The sequence below is a fragment of the Theobroma cacao genome, chromosome 9, assembly GCF_053813885.1.
Source record: "Theobroma cacao isolate CCN51 chromosome 9, ASM5381388v1, whole genome shotgun sequence".
Taxonomy (NCBI): Eukaryota; Viridiplantae; Streptophyta; class Magnoliopsida; order Malvales; family Malvaceae; genus Theobroma; species Theobroma cacao.
This window is the reverse complement of record NC_142647.1, coordinates 40,550,179-40,573,593: the sequence shown is the minus strand read 5'-3', so window position 1 is coordinate 40,573,593 and position 23,415 is coordinate 40,550,179. Positions and strand designations below refer to the sequence as shown.

Here is a 23,415-nt window from a genome sequence, read left to right as displayed (position 1 = left end):
CACATCTAATCAAACGTCATTTTCTACTTCATCAACAATAGCTTAGTGATCTAAAGATTTCTGCTAAAATAACTAGTGATGGGTTGAACTGTTATCAACTTGCTCAAAAAAGTCTACCACCAAATACCTCAATATGCCCCAAAACCTTTGGACACACAACCATACCATAAATTGCCCCAAACCCTCAATACCTCCATAACAATCATGCTTCGTTCATCTTCCAGATGTTTCAAGATAAAGCTATGAAGAAATTCCAATGGAATGCAAACACTTTCTCCCATCCTCTTAATAGTCATGTTGACTTTTTGCACACTAATTCCCATGATTTTTGCCATCTTTTTCCAAAAACCTATCTTTGGTTTCCTTGAATAAACCTTTGTTGGTCCCAAGTATATGTGCTAGAGGGAGGGTGAATAGCACTTTTTAACTCTTACTAAAATTGGCTCTAAATTGAAGGCAAGTATAAAATCAATAATGACTAATTCGATGCAAGATGAAGGAATGAAAAAGAAAATTAACAATAGAGCAGACAATACTCAACAATTTATAGTGATTTGGTCAAAAACCTACATCAACTACCTTCATTGTTCAACCAAGGATTTTTCAAAACAAATCACTAAAAATGGTGGAATTACCAAGCTCCCACCAAGCTTTACAATAGCTTTTAGCAGGCTCAACCACAAACTTTTACAATAGTTTTTCCCGAAATCAACCAAAACCCAAACTAACTTTTTTAAGCTAAGGTAGAACTTATACACCCAATCAAGCAATCCAAGCTTGAATAAATTCCCGTAGAGTGTCTCGCACACTCTAAGTATATAAGGAAAAGAGTAATAAGGAAGTACTTGTAATACCCCGCACCCTCGTTGGACACAAATAAGAACTTATTGATCAAACGAATGATCGTTTGATGCGAATTGGCATGCTAAAGAGCAATAAATGATGAAATGAACGTTCAAGAATAAAATACTTCGCGTGTGCAGAAACAACAATTAAATAATAATATTTTCGTTGGAGAGGACTTAGTAAGCTAAAGGATGATTCGGAAGTAAACCGAGATGTAATGATGTGTTTCGGGATCAAAGAAGGCAAGTGAAAATATTTGAAATAAAATAATATTTTTATTTAATAAAATAATATTAAAATATTAATATTTTTATGTTGTTGGAATTAGTCATGAAAAATGGAATATGACTAATTTAAGTAGGGGAGAAGAAGTAAAGAAGAATTTTGAAGGAAAACGACGATAATTGTGACAGCGTGATTTTATTAAATCGAGCTAACATGGGTAAGTAAATGTTTAAATATTATGGTGACACCGCGTTGAATGCAATCTCGATATTTTGATTATACACGTGTAAGAAAAGGAAGATAAAAGGAAATTAAAATTTTTACACGTATCAGAAGAATTAATTTTAAAATATGAAAATTTGATGGAGGTGTATTAAATAAAATGAAGGTAAGGCATAATATGTAAATTTTATTGTTTTGAAGAAATAAAAATAAAATGAAAATAAAATGGATGATAAAATAATGAAGAAAAGATGTTGAGAAGTCAAATAATATTTTTATATGTACATGAGTCAAGAATGGTGTGAATGTGGTTTGAATGAAAATGATGTGGTTTGGATGGGAATGAAAAAAAGTCAAAATTATTTGGAAGAATACTAAACTGGAACCAAGTGAAATGGGTGGCCGGCCAAGTGAATGGAGTAAAGAAATGAAAAGGAAATAAACAAAGAAAGAAGAATGTAGAAATGATGGTGGGGCCGACCATGTGAGATGAAAGAAAGGAAAAAGAGATAAGAGAGAAAAGTTAAGTCGGTTAAGTGAAGAAGAAAAATAAAGGAAAGACAAATCGTGGGAGAGGAAAAAAGAAATGAAGAGAAAAAGGGAGAGAAAGAACCGTGGGAGAGGAAGAGAAAAGAGAACGGTTTTGCTGCACTTTGAGGAAGGAAAAAGAGAGCTTTTGCTGTAATTTTTGGAAGAAGAAAAAAGCTGAATATTTATGAGGTAAGAAAGCTGAATTTTGAGGTTATGTTGCTGAAATTTTTGAGGTTATTATGGCTGATTTTGGTGCTGAAAATTTAAGGTTTTTGCTGCTGAAATTGTGTGAATTTGCTGCTGGAAATTTTAGAGGTTTTTGCTGTCATTGAAGAACAACTTTGGCTGCTGAAAATTTAAGCTGTTTGCTACCAATTTGTGTAGAAAAATTGGAGCTGTTTGCTATCAATTTGTGTAGAAAAATTGGAGTTGTTTGCTAGTAGTTTGTGCAGAAAAATTGGACAGCTTTGTGCTGCCAAAATTGGGAAGATTTGTTGCTGGAAATTGAGCTGGAAATCTACTAATTTTAGAGCAGAAAACGACAGCAAAAAAGGTGAGAAAATGAAGCTTTTGGTGACCAATTTTGAGAGGTAAGGAAGAGAGGAAGCCACGGTGGTGAAGGGGAGGAATGAGCTGGAAAAAAAAAGAAAAAAAGAAAAAGAAGAAGAAACATGGAAGAGAGAAAAAGAAAGAAAAAAAAGAAAAGAAAAGAAATAAAAAATAAATGGGCATGACCCAATAGAAAATAAGTGGGCATGGCCCAATATGAAATAAAAATAAATGAACTTGACCCAAATAGGAAAAAAATGGAGAAGCCCATGGAGAGGGTCCAAAGGTCATAAAGAAATGAAAAAGGTCCAATGGTAAGTTAATGTTATATTTTAAAGTTTATGGGTAGTTTAATATTGTGCATATTTTGGATGAAAAATATACAAGTTGCTTAAGGAATTTTTAATTGAGTTGCTACTCATACAAATGTGTAATTAAGTATACTGAATTTAAATTGTTGCTAGGAGAGTTTGTCGTGGAGGCGTGCCAAACGAAATATGTGACCGATAAATAGGAATCATTATATACGCGTACGAATTAATAGTGAAGTAATATCTCACTATTATAAGGTAAGTAGGGGGTGTCAATTTTAAAAATTCTAAATATATATACATGTACGTCTATTTTACGTGAAGTGCAAAATTTATTAAAAGCATGCATTGATAGAATTTTAAGAAGTTGTGGGTGTAAATTATTTTCAGAAATCATTTGAAATATATATATATATATTAGACGTAAAGTGTTTTAAACCAAGAAACAAGCTTTTCGAAAAGATTTACATCAAAGGAAATTGTGCCTTATTGTTTGTGTGGTGTGCATTCATGAAATTTATTACATATTCACCATGCTATTTTGATACAAAATATCATGCAAATATTTACAATGAACATTTTACCAAAAGAGTGTTTTAGCGTGATGTGGGGACCGATATTTTGAGAAAGATTTAAAATACCCCTTTGAAGATTAAATTTGAATTCTTTTAAAAGGTGATTTCATTTTAACCAAGAAATTTAAGAGTAATTGGAGACTACTACTTGTTGTGCTATAAATTGTATTTTGAATTGATTAGCTTATGATAAATCGGACATGATTGGCTGGTTGGCAACTGTATTGAAATACTGATTATTTGTTTGCCTTGAAAGGCTGTGAATAAAATAATTGCCATGTCATGCTATTGCAAATTTTATTAAATTGGTGAATTATATATTAATTAATCACTGCAGTAGGGGATTTTTGTGGACCAGCCTTTTAGAGGGGCACGGTAAACCCTATTATATTCTTACCTCGAACAGAGAGGCTCGTAAGGTATCTCTTGGGGTAAAACTTAGGGTTCACTTCACGCCAAACCACCACGTGAGGGAGAACTCAGCCAACGCCAAAGAACGACTATGTTTTCAAAATAAAAACATGATTTATGCTTACATAACTTTTTAACAGCCTTGGCGAACTCGGTTGGGATAGCCTCAGGCCAAGTTATCCCTGACAACCGAGTATGAGAATGATTTTGGCACGAACCAAAGTTTTAAGAAAGTCACAAGCCATGTTGTTTATTTTGACAAAAATGTAATGGTTTTATACGAGTTGAAATAAGTTTTAATATTATGAATTATATTTCTTTGCATGATGAAAATAGAATTAAAAGGTTTTTCGTAGCTCCCTTATTTGTTTATCCCTAAAATTAATTTGTAATTCCTCGCATATGGGGCGAGTTATGATTTGTGCATGATTTTAAATATTATATGGTTTCGTGGGAGCTTGCTAAATTTTATTGATTTGATTCGAAAATGATTATTAATATATTTTGATGCGAAAAATTTTATTATCTCGATTATTTATACTTTTTATGTAAAGCCTGACCTTATAAAATATTTGTCATGACATACATGTGATGGATAGCATGTTTGCATGCTAGAAGAGTCTCGAAAAATTTACAAAAGTCGGTATTATACCTAGAGGTACAACAAAGTTGATTTAAGCCTCAAACTAGATCAAATAGAGATTTTAGGGTGAAATTGAAAATTGTAAAGTCCCAGAATGATTTAAAATGGTGATTTGGAGTTCAAGAATCAATTTGGAGTCCAATTGAAATTTTCCTAACCTAAGGGCAAAATGGTCATTTTGCCATCCGAGGTTAAAATGTGAGTGTTGGATGAAATTTTTGACTAAGATTGATCAAGATTGACTATTTAGAACATAATTTGAGGTTGAGAAGTGAAAAATTGTAATCTTGGTATTTTTCGGAGTATAGGGGTAAAATGGTAATTTTATCATCCTAGGGGCAAAACAGCAATTTTCCACCACCAGGACATTTGTCCAGCACATGGTCTTCCCTTATCCTCATTTTGACCATTGACTAATCATATGGTGGAGATAAAAGGTTTAAAATTTTTAAAGTTTTAAAAATGGACCAATGGAAACATGCCATGTGTCAAGCTTAGAATATTTTATTATTTTCTATAAAAATCAGCCTATAAACCCCTCATTTCTCTCCAAATATTTGGCCACACCAAGAACAAAGGGAAAAAGGAAGAAAACAAACCCTAGGTGGGGAATTTGAAGAGAAAAAGTATGGAAAATCAAGGAAAATAAGTGAAAAAGGTAAGATTTTTCAATTTAAACTTGAAATCTATTTTCCTTAAGCATTTCTCCTTATTTTCCATGGTTAAATTACATGTTTTCATGATGAATTCATGGCTGGTCAAAATGGGTATGGAGAGAGAAAGATGTTGGATTGATTTGATTTTAAGTTTTGTTAGTGTTTTTAGTTAGTTTAACATATTTAGAAGCAAAACAACAAGAAAAAAATCTATTTTCCCCATGAATCTTCATTGGCCAAATCTTCCTTGATATGTGTGGGAGATGGATTGTTATTATTTCAAGAGAAATGGCTTAGAAAATGATGAATAATGGTGAGAAAATTAAGTAGGAAAAATCACGGTGTTAGTGCACTGTAATGACCAAATTTTTCCATGAAGAAATGGGAAGGTTTGGATGCTGAAATTAGTGTTATTTGAATTATGTTTGGTGAATTGAGGTATTAGAAAAGAAATAGAGTAATTTGGGATTAAATTGGACGCGTTAGTAATTTAATCGAGTGATGAGATGAATTAGGCCAATACCGGGTTTAGATAGTTACCAGTGCATTTTTGCATTCCATATCATGCATTAGAAGTCTAAATTAGTTTAATTTCAATTTAGTACCAATGTGGTGAATTTCTCGATTTTGTACTATGTCAAGGTGGTGAGTCCTCCGATAAAGGCAAGGGAATTACACCTGAGAACAAGTAGTCTGAGTATTTTGAGAATCTGCACTATAGATATAGTGAGTAAACTTACTGTCATTTTAATTATCTATGGTGACTTTTAGATGATTTCATGAATTTTATGGAAAAATAGATTTAAAAAGGTAAATTTTCATGTTTTATGAATAAATGTGTTTCAATGAAATTAATTTATAAATTGTTTTGAAATTAATAATGATTTTGAAAAATAGAGTACACGGAGACTGCTATTTGTTGTAATGTGATTGTTTACATTGATTGGCTTATGATTAATTGAGCATGATTGGCTGGTTGACAATTTTATTGAAATACGGATTGGTTGTTTGTCTTGAAAGGCTGTGAATTACAACAATTGTCATATCATGTTATTGAGTTTTATTGATTGGTGGGATAATTATTAGCTTACTGCAGTAGGCGAGTTTCGTGGACCAGCCTATGAGAGGGGCACGGTAACCCTATTTATCTGTGCTCACCTCAGTTGTAGAGGCGCGTAGGGTAGCTCCTGAGGTGATATTTGAGTTCGCTTCACACCGAACCACCACACGATGGTGAACTCAGTCAAAGCCAAGGATCGGCTGTGATGTCCAACGAAAAATGTGTTTTATATGAAATGTGAATTTTTAACAACCTTGGTGATCTCGGTAGGATGCCTCGGCTAAGGTGTCCTCAAGGATGGATTTATGGCACAAGCCTAGTTTTTATGAGATTCATAAGCCTCTTTTACGTATTTTGAATGAAATGTGTTCTAATGCTGTGACCTAGTTTATGATGATTTACTTTATCGTCTCTATATACTCAACTCCAGATGTTTATGATGATGTCTGTTTATTCACTGGGATTTTATAATCTCAACAATCTCCTTTCCACCCATTTCAGGCTCAGTATAAGCTGTAGATAGCTGATATCGTCGATACAATTGGCTTTACTTCCTCAAAAACTGTAGGTTTGCAGCCTTCGTTCATTTTTTGTCATTTAGGGGTCCACATGTCACTGTAAATTAAATTTCATACTATAGTTATCTGTACTACTGTATGTAGGAATTTATTTTGCTTTTACGTTGTAAAAATTATTTACGCAGTGTTCTAAAAATATTATTTTCTAAGAAAATGGAATATTTTGTTTAATATTTTTATTTTATTCTAACAATCACAATTTCACTTTAAACAAATGCTTTAGACATCTAAATTTATTTTTGATTTTGAAATATGTGTTTTGCACTTGTATATTACATTTTAGTCGGTTTCAAAATTTTTGAAAAAAAATGACCGAAATACTCATTTGAGACGAAACTTATTTTTTTTATTGTTTTAAGTTGGAAATAGTTTAAAACCTCTTAGAACATGATATTTGGCAACGATTACTCATAGGGGAAATGAGAAACTGATATTAAAACCTTGCAGGGTTTCGGTTGACATTTCGGGTAATGAGTGCCTATCAAAACACTACAGCGATTGTCACGGGCTCGAGGGGAGTACCGGGTCGTGACAATTCGATTGGTATCAAAGCTTTTGGTTTTAAAGATCAGAGTTTTTAGTTTTAAAGTCGTTTTAAAATTTATAGTGTTAGTGTGGCCCCTAGTTAAGTTAAGTTAAGTTAGGTTAGGTTGAATAAAATGCATGCATCTGCATATAAAGTCTAAGGTTGATTAAATTTGCCTTGTTCCCTTGTATAGATTGTTATGCCTCCTCGACACGGATGCCCATCTCTCACTAGATCGGTTAGGAGGGGAAGAGGTCGTTCCCAACGTCGTCAGCTAGATACAGTAGAGGAGGAATGGCTGCATCCACCATTCGGGCAGCACTTGCTACTGAGCAAGTCGGGACTCCTCCACATTCTCCACATCCTCCGCCACCTACTAGTATTCTCGCCATGTCTACTGAGGCAGCACAGACATTGGCTGCTTTCTTTACCGCAATGGCTGGTCAAGCTCAGACTGGTCAGGTTCCACCGATAATACCACTAGTTACTCCTTTAGTTCTGCCAGTACAAGATGTATCCATTTCTAAGAAGCTGAAAGAGGCTAGACAATTGGGTTGTGCTTCTTTCACGGGTGAGTTGGATGCCACCGTGGCAAAAGACTAGATTAACCAGGTTTCAAAGACTCTCTCAAACATGAGATTAGACGACGATATGAAGCTAATGGTGGCTACGAGATTACTAGAGAAAAGGGCTCGTATCTGGTGAAATTCAGTAAAATCTCATTCCACTACTCCTCCGACCTGATCAGACTTTCTAAGAGAATTCGATGGTCAGTATTTCACTTATTTCCATAAAAAAAAAAAGAAGAGAGAATTTTTGAGTTTTAGACAAGAAAATTTAACTGTTGAGGAGTATGAAGCTTGTTTTAACGAGCTGATGTTATATGTGCCGGATCTGATGAAATCTGAGTAGGATCAGGCTAATTATTTCGAGGAAGGGCTCCGTAATGAGATTAAAGAGTGGATGACAGTGACTGGTAGGGAGCCACATAAGGAGGTCATACAAATGGCTTTACGGGCTGAGAAGCTCGCAATTGAGAATAGGAGGATTCGGACTGAGTTTGCAAAATGAAAGAATCCTGGTATATCTTCTAGTCAACTAACAAAAAGAGGCAAAGACTCATCGGCTTCAGGGAGCATTTTTTTCTGTTTCAGTGACATATCCTCGACCTCCATTTCCACAATCACAGCAGAGACCTTCAAGGTTTAACAGATCTGCTATAACTAGTTCTGAAAAAAGTTTCGGAGGTCCTGATAGATTCGAAAATTATGAAAAAGGTCATTTTGGGTGTGTAAAGGGCCAGCAAGATGTTTTCAATGTGGACAGACAGGTCACATTAGGAGTGACTGTCCATAGTTGGGATAAGGTATAGCAGCTGCTCCATCTCCATCAGCTCGTATGTATATGCAGAGGAGAAATCCTTTTGGGTTACCACCGAAGCAGGGAGTAGCTATACAGTCTGGTGTACAGAGTAATACCCTAGCATATCCACCTTTGAGACCACAGACTCGTACTTTGACAAAAGTCTTCGTTGTAACGAAAGATGAGGCATGAGTCCGACTTGGAGTAGTGACAAGTACTATGTATTTATTTGATAAAGATTTATTAGATAAGACCTGTTTGAGCCAAAATCGATAAAAACATAAGCATCTTTATCAAATAAAGACATAGTACCTGTCACTGCTCCAAGTCGGACTTGTGCCTCATTTTTTATCACAGCGAAGACTCTTGTCGAAGTACGAGTTTGTGGTCTCGAAAGTGGATATGCCAGGGTATTACTCTCTACACCAGACTGTATAGCTACTCCCTACCTCGCTGGTAACTCAGAAGGATCTCTCCTCTGCATATCTATACGAGCTAGTGGAGATGGAGTAGCTGCTATACCTCGTCCCAATTGTGGACAGTCACTCCTAATGTGACCTATTTGTCCACATTGAAAACATCTTGTTGGCCCTCTACACAACCCAAAATGACTTTTTTTTGTAATTTTTAAATCTATCAGGACCTCCGAAACTCTTCCCAGAACCAGTCATAACAGATATGCTAAACCTCAAAGGTTTCTGCTGTGATTATGAAAATGGAGGTCGAGGAGATATCACTGAAACAGAAGTAATGCTCCTTGAAGCCGATGAGTCTTTGCCTCTTTTTATTGGCTGACTAGAAGATATACTAGGATTCCTCTTTTTTACAAACTCGATCCGACTCCTTCTATTCTTAGTCGCGAGCTTCTCAGCCCGTAAAGCCATCCGTATGACCTCCTTATGTGGCTCCCTGCCAGTCACTGTCATCTGCTCTCTAATCTCATTACGGAGCCCTTCCTCTAAATAACTGGCCTGATCCTACTCAGATTTCACCAGATCCGGCACATATAACATTAGCTCGTTAAAACGAACTTCGTACTCCTTTACAATTAAATTCCCTTATCTCAAACTCAGAAATTCTCTCTTTTTTTCTTTCTGATAGAAATAAGTGAAATACTGACCATCGAGTTCTCTTAGAAAGTCTGATCAGGTCGAAGGAGTAGTGGAACGGGATTTTACTGAATTTCACCAAGTACGAGCCTTCTTCTCTAGTAATCTTGTAGCCACCATTAGCTTCATATCGTTGTCTAATCTTATGTCAGAGAGAGTCTCCTAAGCCTGGTTAATTTAGTCTTTTGCCACGGTGGCATCCAACTCACATGTGAAAGAAGCACAACCCAATTTGCTAGCCTCCTTCAGCTTCTTGGAAATGGATACATCTTGTACTGACGGAATTGAAGGAGTAACTGGAGGTACTATAGGTGGAACCTGACCAATCTGAGCTTGACCAGCCATTGCGGTAAAGAAAGCTGCCAATGCTTGTGCTGCCTCAGTAAGCATGACGAGAATACTAGTAGGTGGCGGAAGATGTGGAGAATATGGAGGAGTCCCGACCTACTCAGCAGCAGGTGCTGCCCGAATGGTGGATGCAGCCGATTTCTCCTCTACTGCATCTAGCTGATGACATTGGGAATAACCTTTTCCCCTCCCAGCCGATCTAGTGAAAGGTGGGCGTCCGTGTCGAGGAGGCATAACAATCTATACAAGGGAACAAGGCAAATTTAATCAACCTTAGACTCTATATGCAGATGCATGCATTCTATTCAACCTAACCTAACTTAACTTAACTTAACCTAACTAGGGGCCACACTGACACTATAAATTTTAAAACGACTTTAAAACTAAAAACTCTGATCTTTAAAACCAAAAGCTTTGATACCAATCGAATTGTCACGACCCGGTACTCCTCTCGAGCCCGTGACAACCGTCACGGTGTCTTGATAGGCACTCATTACCCGGAATGCCAACTGAAACCCTGCAAGGCTTTAATATCAGTTTCTCATTTTCCCTGTGAGTAACCGTTGCCAAATATCATGTTCTAAGAGGTTTTAAACTATTTCCAACTTAAAACAATAAAAAAAATAATTTTCGTCTCACAAGGGTATTTCGGTCATTTTTTCTCAAAAATTTTGAAACCGGCTAAAATGTAATATACAAGTGCAGAACACATATTGCAAAATCAAAAATAAATTTAGATGTCTAAAACATTTGTTTAAAGTGAAATCATGACTGTTAGAATAAAACAAAAATATTAAATAAAATATTCTATTTTTTTATAAAATAATATTTTTAGAACACTGCGTAAATAATTTTTACGGTGTAAAAGCAAAATAAATTCCTACATACAGTAGTACAGATAACTAGAGTATGAAATTTAATTTACAGCGACATGTGGACCCCTAAATGACAAAAAATGAACGAAAGCTGCAAACCTACAGTTTTTGAGGAAGTAAAGCCAACTGTAGCCTTCGACCATATCAGCTATCTACAGCTTATACTGAGCCTGAAATGGGTGGAAAGAAGAGTAGTGAGATTATAAAATCCCAGTGAGTAAACAGACATCATCATAAACATCTAGAGTTGAGTAAATGGAGACGATAAAGTAAATCACTGTAAACTGGGTCACAGCATTATGACACATTTCATTCAGAATACGTAAAGAGGCTTATGAATCTCATAAAAACTAAGCTTGTGTCATAAATTCATCCTCGAGGACACATTGGCCGAGGCATCCTACCGAGATCGTCAAGGCTATTAAAAATTCACATTTCACATAAAACACATTTTTCTTTGGACATCACAGCCGTTCCTTGGAGTTGACTGAGTTCACCATCACGTGGTGGTTCGACGTGAAGTGAACTAAAATCTCAGGAGCTACCCTACGCGCCTCTACAACCGAGGTGAGCACACATAAATGGGGTTACCGTGCCCCTCTCATAGGCTGGTCCACGAAACTCGCCTACTGCAGTAAGCTAATAATTATCCCACCAATCAATAAAACTCAATAACATGATATGGCAATTGTTGTAATTCACAGCCTTTCAAGGCAAACAACCAATCCGCATTTCAATAAAATTATTAACCAACCAATCATGCTCAATTTATCATAAGCCAATTAATGTAAACAATCACATTGCAACAAATAGCAGTCTCCGTGTACTCTATTTTTCAAAATCATTATTAACTTCAAAACAATTTATAAATTAATTTCATTGAAACACATTTATTCATAAAACATGAATATTTACCTTTTTAAATCCATTTTTCCATAGAATTCATGAAATCATCTAAAAGTCACCCTAGATAATTAAAATGACAGTAAGTTTACTCACTATGTCTATAGTACAGATTCTCGAAATACTCAGACTACTGGTTCTCGGATGTAATTCCCTTGCCTTTATCGGAGGACTCACCACCTTGGCATAGTACAAAATCGAGAAATTCACCACATTGGTACTAAATTGAAATTAAAATAATTTAGACTTTTAATGCATGATATGGAATGCAAAAATGCATTGGTAACTATCTAAACCCGGTATTGGCCTAATTCGTCTTATCACCTGATTAAATTACTAACGCGTCCAATTTAATCCCAAATTACTCCATTTCTTTTCTAATACCTCAATTCACCAAACATTATTCAAATAACACCAATTTTAGCATCAAAACCTTCCCATTTCTTCATGGAAAAATTCGGCCATTACAGTGCACTAACACCGTTATTTTTCCTACTTAATTTTCTCACCATTATTCATGATTTTCTAAGCCATTTCTCTTGAAATAATAACAATCCATCTCCCACACACATCAAAGAAGATTCGGCCAATGAAGATTCATGGGAAAAATGAATTCTTTTCTTGTTGTTTTGCTTCTAAATATACTAAACTAACTAAAAACACTAATATAACTTAAAATCAAATCAACCCAACATCTTTCTCTCTCCATACCCATTTTGACCAGCCATGAATTCATCATGAAAACATATAATTTAACCATGAAAAATAAGGAGAAATGCTCAAAGAAAACAGATTTCAAGTTTAAATTGAAAAATCTTACCTTTTTCACTTATTTTCCTTGATTTTCCACACTTTTTCTCTTCAAATTCCCCACCTAGGGTTTGTTCTCTTCGTTTTTCCCTTTGTTCTTGGTTTGGCCGAATATTTGGAGAGAAATGAGGGGTTTATAGGCTGATTTTTATAGAAAATAATAAAATAATCTAAGCTTGATACATGACATGTTTCCATTGGTCCATTTTTTAAAACTTTAAAAATTTTAAACCTTTTATCTCCACCACATGATTAGTCAAAGGTCAAAATGAGGATAAGGGAAGACCATGTGCTAGAAAAATATTCTGGTGGTGAAAAATTACTGTTTTGCCCCTGAGGTGACAAAATTACCATTTTACCTTTATGCTCCGAAAAATACCAAGATTACAATTTTTTACTTCTCAACCTCAAATTATGTTCTAAATAGTCAATCTTGATCAATCTTAGTCAAAAATTTCATCCAACACTCACATTTTAACCTTGGGTGGCAAAATGACCATTTTGACCTTGGGTTATGAAAATTCCAGTTTGACTCCAAATTGATCCTCGAACTTCGAATCACCATTTTAAATCATTCTAAGACTTTAAAATTTTCAATTTTACCCTAAAATCTCTATTTGATCTAGTTCGAGGCTTAAATCAACTTTGTTGTACTTTTAGGTACAATACCGACTTTTGTAAATTTTTCGAGACTCTTCTAGCATGCAAACATGCTATCCATCACATGTATGTCATGACAAATATTTTATAGGGTCAGGCTTTACAGAATAGGATTAATGATATATTTAATTTCTCTTTATAAGAGGAAGAATAATATCGATTTAATTCTAGAAATGTGGTACCTATAAATAAAAGTAATATAACATTGCTTAGTTTTTTATAAAGTTTGGAAATTGATTTAGTTCATAAGATCGAGATCTTTTATGGAGAATGTCCAACGAAAGTGATGTAAAAGAATTTTATAATTTTGATTGTTCACCGTATGTTGGTTAGAATTTGAGGACGAATTTATTTTTAAGTGGGGGAGATTGTAATACTCCGCACCTTCGTTCGACACAAATAAGACCTTATCGATCAAACGATTGATCGTTTGATGCGAATTGTCGTGCTAAAGAGTGATAAAGGATAAAAGGAACGTTCAAGAATAAAATGCTTCGCGTGTGCAGAAACAACAATTAAATAATAATATTTTTGTTGGAGAGGAATTAATAAACTAAAGGATGATTCAGAAGTAAACCGAGAAGTAATGATGTGTTTCGGGACCAAAGAAGGCAAGTGAAAAATTTTGAAATAAAATAATATTTTATTCAATAAAATAATATTAAAATATTAATATTTTATATGTTGTTGGAATTAGTCATGAAAAATAGAATATGACTAATTTAAGTGGAGAGGAAGAAGTAACGAGAAATTTTGAAGGAAAACGACGATAATTGTGATAGCGTGATTTTATTAAATCGAGCTAACGCGGGTAAGTAAATGTTTAAATATTATGGTGACACCGCGTTGAAATGCTATCTCGATATTTTGATTATACAGGTGTAAGAAAAGGAAGATAAAAGGAAATTAGAACTTGTACACGTGTCAGAAGAATTAATTTTAAAATATGAAAAATTGAGGGAGGTGTATTAAATAAAATGAAGTTAAGGCATAATATGTAAATTTTATTGTTTTGAAGAAATAAAAATAAAATGAAAAAAATGGATGATAAAATAATGAAGAAAAGATGTTGAAAAGTCAAATAATATTTTTATATGTACATGAGTCAAGAATGGTGTGAATGTGGTTTGAATGGGAATGATATGGTTTGGATGGGAATGAAGAAAAGTCAAAGTTATTTGGAGGAATAATAAATTGGAACCAAGTGAAATGGGTGGCCGGCCAAGTGAATGGAGTAGAGAAATGAAAAGGAAATAAACAAAGAAAGAAGAATGTAGAAATGATGGTGGGGTCGGGCATGTGAGATGAAAGAAAGGAAAAAGAGATAAGAGAGAAAAGTTAAGTCGGTTAAGTGAAGAAGAAAAATAAAGGAAAGAAAAACCGTGGGAGAGGAAGAAAGAAATGAAGAGAAAAATGGAGAGAAAGAATCGTGGGAGAAGAAGAAAGAAATGAAGAGAAAAAGGGAGAGAAAGAACCGTGGGAGAGGAAGAGAAAAGAGAACGGTTTTGTTGCCCTTTGAGGAAGGAAAAAGAGAGCTTTTGCTGCAATTTTTGTAGGAAGAAGAAAGCTGAAAATTTGTGATGTAAGAAAGCTGAATTTTGAGGTTATATTGCTGGAATTTTTGAGGTTATTATGGCTGATTTTGGTGCTGAAAATTCAAGATTTTTGCTTTGAAATTGTGTGAATTTGCTGCTGGAAATTTTAGAGGTTTTTGCTGTCATGGAAGGAAAACTTTTGCTGTTGAAAATTTGAGCTATTTGTTGCCAATTTGTGCAGAAAAATTGGAGCTGTTTGCTACCAATTTGTACATAAAAATTGAAGCTGTTTGCTGTCAATTTGTGCAGAAAAATTGGAGCTGTTTACTATTAGTTTGTGCAGAAAAATTGGACAGCTTTGTGCTACCAAAATTGGGAAGATTTGTTGCTGGAAATTGAGCTGAAAATCTGTTGATTTTAGAGCAGAAAATGGCAACAAAAAGGGTGAGAAAATGAAGCTTTTGGTGACTGATTTTGAGAGGTAAGGAACAGAGGAAGCCATGGTGGTGAAGAGAGAAAGCCAAAGTAGTGAAGGGGAGGAATGGGCTGGAAAAAAAAAAAGAAGAAGAAACATGGAAGAGAGAAAAAGAAAGAAAAAAAAGAAAAGAAAAGAAATAGAAAATAAATGGGCATGACCCAATAGAAAGTAAATGGGCATGACCCAATAGAAAATAACTGGGCATGGCCCAATATGAAATAAAAATAAATGGACTTGACCCAAATAGGAAAAAAATGGAGAAGCCCATGGAGAGGGCCCAAAGGTCATAAAAAAATGAAAAAGGCCCAATAGTAAGTTAATGTTATATTTTAAAGTTTAATGGTAGTTTAATATTGTGCATATTTTGGATGAAAAATATGCAAGCTGCTTAAGGATTTTTTAATTGAGTTGCTACTCATACAAATGTGTGATTAAGTATACTGAGTTTAAATTATTACTAGGAAAGTTTGTCATGGAGGCGTGCCGAACGAAGCATGTGATTGACAAATAGGAATAATTATATACGCATACGAATTAATAGTGAAGTAATATCCCACTATTATGAGGTGAGTAGGGGGTGTCAATTTTAAAAATTTCGTATATATATACATGTACGTATATTTTACGTGAAGTGTAAAATTTATGGAAAGCATGCGTTGATAGAATTTTAAGGAGTTGTGGGTATAAGTTATTTTCAGAAATCATTTGAAATATATATATATATATATATATATATATATATATATATATTAGACGTAAAGTGTTTTAAATCGGGAAACAAGCTTTTCGAAAAGATTTACATCAAAGAAAATTGTGCCTTATTGTTTGTGTGGTGTGCATTCATGAAATTTATTACATATTCACCATGCTACTTTGATACAAAATATCTTGCAAATATTTACAATGAACATTTTACCAAAAGAGAGTTTTAACGTGATGTGGGGATCGATATTTTGAGAAAGATTTAAAATATCTCCTTGAAGAGCAAATTTGAATTCTTTTAAAATGTGATTTCATTTTAACCAAGAAATTTAAGAGTAATTGGAGACTGCTACTTGTTGTGCTATAAATTGTATTTTGAATTGATTGGCTTATGATAAATAGGGCATGATTGGCTGGTTAGCAATTGTATTGAAATACAGATTATTTGTTTTCCTTGAAAGGCTGTGAATAAAATAATTGCCATGTCATGCTATTGCAAATTTTATTGAATTGGTGGATTATATATTAATTAATCACTGCAGTAAGGGGTTTCTGTGAACCAACCTTTTAGAGGGGCGCGGTAAATCCCATTATATTCTTACCTCGAATAGAGAGGCGCGTAGAGTATCTCCTAGGGTAAAACTTAGGGTTCACTTCACGCCAAACCACCACATGAGGGGGAACTCAGCCAACGCTAAGGAACAGCTATGTTTTCAAAATAAAAACATGATTTATGCTTACATAACTTTTTAATAGCCTTGGCGGACTCAGTTGGGATAGCCCCAGGCCAAGGTATCCTTGACAACCGAGTATGAGAATGATTTTGGCATGAGCTAAAGTTTTAAGAAAGTCATAAGCCATATTGTTTATTTTGACAAAAATGTAATGGTTTTATATGAGTTGAAATAAGTTTTAATATTATGAATTATATTTCTTTGCAAGGTGAAAATAGAATTAAACGGTTTTTCGTAGCTCCCCTATTTGTTTATCTGTGAAATAAATTTGTAATTCTTCGCATATAGGGCGAGTTATGATTTGTGCATGATTTTAAATATTATATGGTTTCGTGGGAGCTTGCTAAATTTTATTGATTCGATTCGAAAATGATTATTAATATATTTTGGTGCGAAAAATTTTATTATCTCAATTTTTTATACTTTATAAGAAATTCTCGACTTTTTATATAAGGCACAAATCCCCGTTTGAAACGAATTGCTTTTATAATCCTGTATTTTTTTATTCAACTGATCTGCCATTTACTTGTTTCCCATTTACGCCCTACTCACTGAGTCGATGATTATCACTGAGTTTATGAGACTCACACCCCTTTATTTCCCCTTTTGCAGATAGGGATCAGCCTAGCGTGTAGTCAGTGACGCGTTCGGACCACCGTGAATAGGTAATGGCATCTCCTGGTATTTTATCTCAAGTCATTCCGCTGTTAGAGGTCAAGTCATAACATTTTATTTATTAAGTTGTAAACGAATTCTAAATTTTTATATAAGCATTAATATGGAGATAATAGATTTTAATGCATATACTTATGAATAAAAGGAAAAAAGTTTGTATTGAATTTTATATTTATGGTTCAATTTAGTGTATGAAAGTATCAACATTACATGGTGATTGAATGTAGTGGATTAACGAGCAAATTCTAGACAGGCTTGTTCAAGACTTGACGGGTCTTTTTCGGAAGCTTGGACTCCAGCAGCGATCGGGGAGAGGTCGTTGCAATACCTATGATGACTGACTTGATCTAAGTGGTACAAAGTGAAGTACTTATGTCAAATACAAAGATAAGAGTGAAGTGTAGTAAGAATGCATAGAGTTTTTACTGGTTTTTTAGCTCTTTTTGTTCTTAGAAGCCTTGGATCCATTTTCTAGTCGTTGGAAGTCCCTTTTATACTTGAGAAATCAGCTCCGATGAGTGTTAAGCAGTTTTTGATCGTTAAAAATAGTTTAGAGGCAGTTCTGGCTGTTAATCTGTCTTCTAGTGCTCAATTCAAAGTTTATGACAGAATGATCTTAGTCAACTAACTGCACTCTTAGTCGACTAAGTCGTCTCTATCTTCTGATATCAATTTTTGGCAATAAGCTCTTAGTCAACTGACACAATTCGTAGTTGATTAAGTGGTCTTTGTCTTACAATCTGAATTTCTGGCAATATGCTTTTAGTTGACTAACCACATATCTTTGTCGACTAAGTGTTATTTGTTTTTCAATCCTCTTAAGCCCGCCAACTTCTAATTTGAATTTTAGCTAACTGACACCCTTCATTGTTCAACTAAGAGGCTTTTGCTTTGTTGATCAATTGTGGCTCCTTATTCCTATGATTTTTGATATGTGCCTTTGAATGATTAATTTATTATTGGCATACAATTTTTATCCTACACACTCAAGTAGAAATATTATACACAAATAAGTGGGAATGTTTTATTATCATCAAAAACTAATGGAGCCAACAACCTTGTCTACACTTGGAAGGCACATACTGAGTAAAGTTGAGTACTTCTTAATGGTCGGTGTCATGTCTACGTCATTGAAAACAAAACAGCTATACGAAGGGTCCCAAAATTGAACTATGGCTCTAATCATTTAATCATCAATGGGTATGTGAAGGAGTGATATAATATACCTATATTTTTGTTGAAATTCTCACTATTTGGATGTTCCCAACTTATCCCAAATGCTAATCGAATTTGTGAAGTCGTTTTGCTAGATATCAATGTGAACTTACTCAAAGAGGTTAGAGAAAGTGAATGGCCAAAGCATAAATCTAAACAAACATGGATTTTGAGACTGTAAAGCCTCACGAGATAGCAAGTTGTATGAAAAGCACCATACATGGAACTTCAACCAATATTATATAGTTATGGAGATGAGATGTCAATTCCTCTTTTGGTATTATGAGGGGCAATCAATTATGTTCCACTTATGGTATGTAGATAGATTGGATTTTAACAATTAGGTCCAATGACTCATAAACTCGACTAAATTGAGTTTTCTTATGGTTAGCTAATGACATTGAAGAAAGTCGAAGAGATTACTAAGCCATGGAAGCAAACTCATAGAATAAGTTCAGGAAGATTCACTGATAATATTAGACTAGAATATTCAGTATGGCATTTATGAAGAATTAAAAACATTGTGCTTACTTCCGAATATGGCTCTAACTGCCCAACTAATGTGGAACTTCAAAATACCCCTTTTACTAAATTAAAACTCGAGGTTGAAGGAAACAGATTGAAACAGGAAAATGAAAAACTCAAAAGAAAAGTGGAGAAGCTAATGGGTGAAGTTGAAAAACATGAAAAGAAGATCAGAAAATTGCACACAGAGAAAAGGTTTGGAAAAAGATGTATGAAGGCTTAAGAGTCACTTTTGAATCAACAACTACTGAATTTAATTTGTTACAAAGAGATGTCAAACATATGCAAGCAAATTGTCAGATGATCAAAGAATAAAAGAAGGCTCTCTAAATTTCTACCAATAGTTGGGGCCATAAGTTATACATCTAACAAATAGCCAATCAAGTACTTAGAGAAGAACATGATCAATTTAAGTTGACTGTACAAATGCTTCAAAATGAGTACGATTTGGTCAAGCAAGAACTTTTGAAGAAACTAACCCAAATGGAATCTCTTGCAAAACAAGTCACCAAAGTTGTTTTCATAGCAAGAGAAATGGAAGATAAGGTAGAAATCCTCATAAGGGAAATGGTTCCAATGGAAACATATGGGCGTCATGTTCTTAACTTTTTAAATGGGGCATACGACCAATATCGACAAGTTGGTCGTTTCATTTAGATTGTACCAAATGAATGTAAAAAACAATCTTTCGAGATTAATTGATGAACTTTTTTTTTCTTTGCCAATATTTGTTATGTGATAAATACCTTGAAACATATTCATTCATACATTTACCAAAATTCATAAACATGCATATATATTCATTTATAACTATAAAAACACAATATCAAATCTTCATTTTATAGCACAAACGCATGCTAATTCATGTTTAGAGTAATAAAAAGTTAAAGAATAACTCAACCACTAAAAAATCGAAGACAGTTTATTCATTATTCATACAATACTCGATCTCAAGATAAAGTCCAAATCTTGGAATGTGAATAATCAAGTCGAATAGATAAGATCGAGAAAACTCAAGAGGAGATAATGAAAAAGTTGAAAAAATTAATGGAAATGATGGCTTTTTTTAAAGGAAAAGGGGTTGTTGAAGGATCTTCTGCTTAATATGGTTTTCAATTTCATGATGAAGATAGAAAAGAGCCCTTACATTCACTAGGATTCATTCTACCCGAAGGGCATGTTCCTCAACAAGAATACCATATGCTAGGGCCACCAATTAAGGCGTATTAATTTTAACCACTTGTGGATCAAACATCAACTTAAGGACACACTGTGCCAGGTCTTAGTGCCAATTCTTATAACCTAATCCCTATGTCTAATTTGGACAATCCCAAAGAGCAAAGAAAGTTAAAAGCAATTTCAGGGGCACAACAAAAGTATGACCGTTTGGAAGAACGTCTTAGAGTTATTGAAGGTTTGGATTTCTATACTACCATTGATGCTACAAAGTTATGTTTAATACTTGGTGTGATAATCATACCCAAATTCAAGATCTTAGATTTTGAAAAGTACAATGAGACAAAATGTCCGATGGTCCACATCATTATATATTGTCAACGAATGGTTACTTATACCAAAAATGATAAACTCTTGGTTCATTGCTTCCAAGATAGTTTTACTCGGTCTGCATCTAAATGGTATGTCAAATTGGATTGAAATCGAATCCAATCTTCGAAGGATCTCAATAGAGCTTTTATAGCTCAATATAGGCACGTCACATACATGACCCTTAATAGATTCTTTTTGCAAAGCATGGAGAAGAAAACCACAGAGAGTTTTAGAGAGTACGCTCAAAGATGGAGAGATATGACTGTGCAAGTCCAACCACCTCCCACTGACAAAGAGACGATAATATTGTTTATCAATACTTCGCATACTCCATACTATGAAAGGCTAATTGGCAACGCCACCAACAATTTTGCTGACATGGTGATTTTAGAAAAAATTATTGAAAGCACAATCAAGCAAAGCCATTCAATTTGAACTTTTTGTGGACATGGTGTGTAAAGAACAATTGAACAATGGTGAGGAGAAGCTATTGGTACATCTAGAACCCCTTAGCCTGAAGTAGAATAATTAGAGGGTCATGTAGTTATTTGTCATTCTTGAGTCCCTTACAAAGCAATAGATTTAAATTCTTAATCTTATTCCTAAAAGCTTAGGGAAAGTTTTTTTGAATAATTGGCTTTTGTTCCATATCATTTAAAAAAAATGACACATACGATGCATTCTCATAATTCTTTTTCCATTGTCATTTCGTTATTTCCATATCTCTTCAATTTAAATTGTCATACCCCTATATCCCTTAAATTTTACCCATCTTTAGGTTTCCAAACAATATATATGAGAACAGTAATGACAAAATTTTTGGGTTTGATTGTGAAAAAATACATGTATGGATAAGCTTAATAACAAAGATAATATTGATACTTGTCTTTTGTCTCATGGCTTTCTAAGGTTTGTTGAGCAAAAAGAAAATAGATAAATAGAACCTTATAATGATGCAGAGAATGAAAATAGATGAAAAAAAGGAGAGAGAGAGAGAGAAAAAAAAAAAGAGGAAAAAGAAGAAAAATCATCCTTTGTTTCATATTTATATCGTCTAGAGTTTGCTTTTCAATGTAGGTAATCATGCTTGAAATGAGAAATGACCGTCTTTCATTTTTCCTTCATAAATGAGAAATTATCAATTTGTTAGCCCTTTAAACCTATTGAATTTTTCAAAATGAACCTTAACCAAGGATCACGCACTGCATTAGGGGGCAATTACAAAGGACAACCTTCAAGAGGTGTGAATCTAGTTTTACTTCAAAGATAATGACAGAATGCCCTATATTAATGGGGCAAAAACGAAGTAATTTGAGTTATAGAAAAAAAAAAAAGAAATCTTGAACTCAAACCATAATAATAAAAAAAAGAAACAAGATGCATTGATGTCTTAGAGAGAATCCTTCACATGACAATAAATGATCTTTGGTTTGAATACCTTCAAAAACACATTTTAGGCCTATTTATCCATTCTTTTAGAACCTTTAATCTTGGCCTACATTACATACTTACAAAAGTCCACTTCAATCAAATATGGGTACTCATGTTAAAAAACTTTCTCTTAGAAAATTGTCAAATAACCATCATGGCTTTGGCCCCTTTTGCTTACTAAAGTTATCTTTCATAATGGAAAAGTTTCAAATTCTTCAAATGTATGCTGGAACAATTGATAAAATTCTAAAGAAAAAAAAGAAGAAAGTTCAAGGTGAAAATTCAAAAATGTAGTTTGAACCCAAAACAGATATTAAGTGGAAAACTTGAAAGGCAACATAGATACAAAGATTGATAGCATAAGGGCAACGTGATGTGCAAATGGCACAAGACAAGGGCAATGGCCAATTAGAAATGTTCAAAAGGAATCAAGTACATTAACAAATGTTACTTTGAAGGACTTGTAGATTTATTTTACTCATAATTGTTCAAATATTCATTACTTGGATACTATACCTTTTTGGAATCTTGACCTTTTGTTATTTCATATTCTCCATGTTGGTTTCTCCATTGTTATGAATAAAAATCATGCCTTCATCAATAATCCCTATTTTATCCTCTCTTTATCTCCTCATCACGAACCAAGAAAATGTGTAATGCATCATATTTTTCATGAAAGTTTGAATGATAATAAATAAACAGACCACAACAAAAATGAAAGACTCTCATATTATTTTGATTGGGATTTAAGAGTGATAAGGAATTTAAAAATCGAATCCAAAAGGAATTCTGAAATTTATAGATGAACAAAATGGGATAGATGATTGAAGAGAAGATTAGATCAAATCATTAAATAATGTGCCAAAAAGAGGTGACAAGAGGTTGAAAGTAATAGAATTTAAAATTTTTTGGAAAACCATGAACATGGATGCATGACATCATCCTAGAAGTTAAGCATTTGCATATAATGATAGCTTGCATCACATGCATTCAAAAAATGATATTCGTTTAGGCATTAAAAAGGAAAATTCTTAATCGTTTTAAAGTTGAGTAGCCTCGTTTAGTAACGAGGATCTTTTCCAATCATTTTAAAGTTGTGTAACCTTGTTTAGAGATGAGGAGTTTTTCCAACTATTTTAAATTACGTAGCCTCATTTAAAGATGAAGTTATTTTCCCAAAATTTTTAAAGTTGCGTAGTCTGGTTTAGGAATGAAGAGCTTTTCCCATTATTTTAAAGTTATGTAGCCTTGTTCTAAGATGAGGAGCCTTTCCAATCATTTTAAAATTTTGTAGCTTCATTTAGAGATGATGAGCTTTTCCAATTATTTTGAAAATTGTGTAGCCTCGTTTAGAGATGATTAGCTTTTCCAA

At 33.9% G+C, this 23,415-nt stretch overlaps 2 long non-coding RNA genes across 4 annotated transcripts; both read left to right on the top strand.

Annotated features, from left to right (window-relative positions):
- Positions 1–1,621: 1,621 nt before the first annotated feature.
- Positions 1,622–18,005, top strand: LOC148760964 (uncharacterized). Of its 3 annotated transcripts, XR_016028186.1 has the most exons (4): positions 1,622–2,687; positions 2,838–2,942; positions 17,262–17,314; positions 17,578–18,005. It is a non-coding gene; the product is annotated as an uncharacterized LOC148760964 (long non-coding RNA). The 3 variants fall into 3 exon arrangements; XR_016028187.1 differs by lacking the exon at positions 17,578–18,005 and having other exon boundaries at positions 1,623–2,687; positions 2,843–2,942; positions 17,262–17,561; XR_016028185.1 differs by lacking the exon at positions 17,578–18,005 and having other exon boundaries at positions 1,626–2,687; positions 17,262–17,561.
- LOC148760965 (uncharacterized) lies at positions 14,411–15,878 on the top strand. The gene is made up of 2 exons (XR_016028188.1): positions 14,411–15,524; positions 15,675–15,878. It is a non-coding gene; the product is annotated as an uncharacterized LOC148760965 (long non-coding RNA).
- Positions 18,006–23,415: the final 5,410 nt, after the last annotated feature.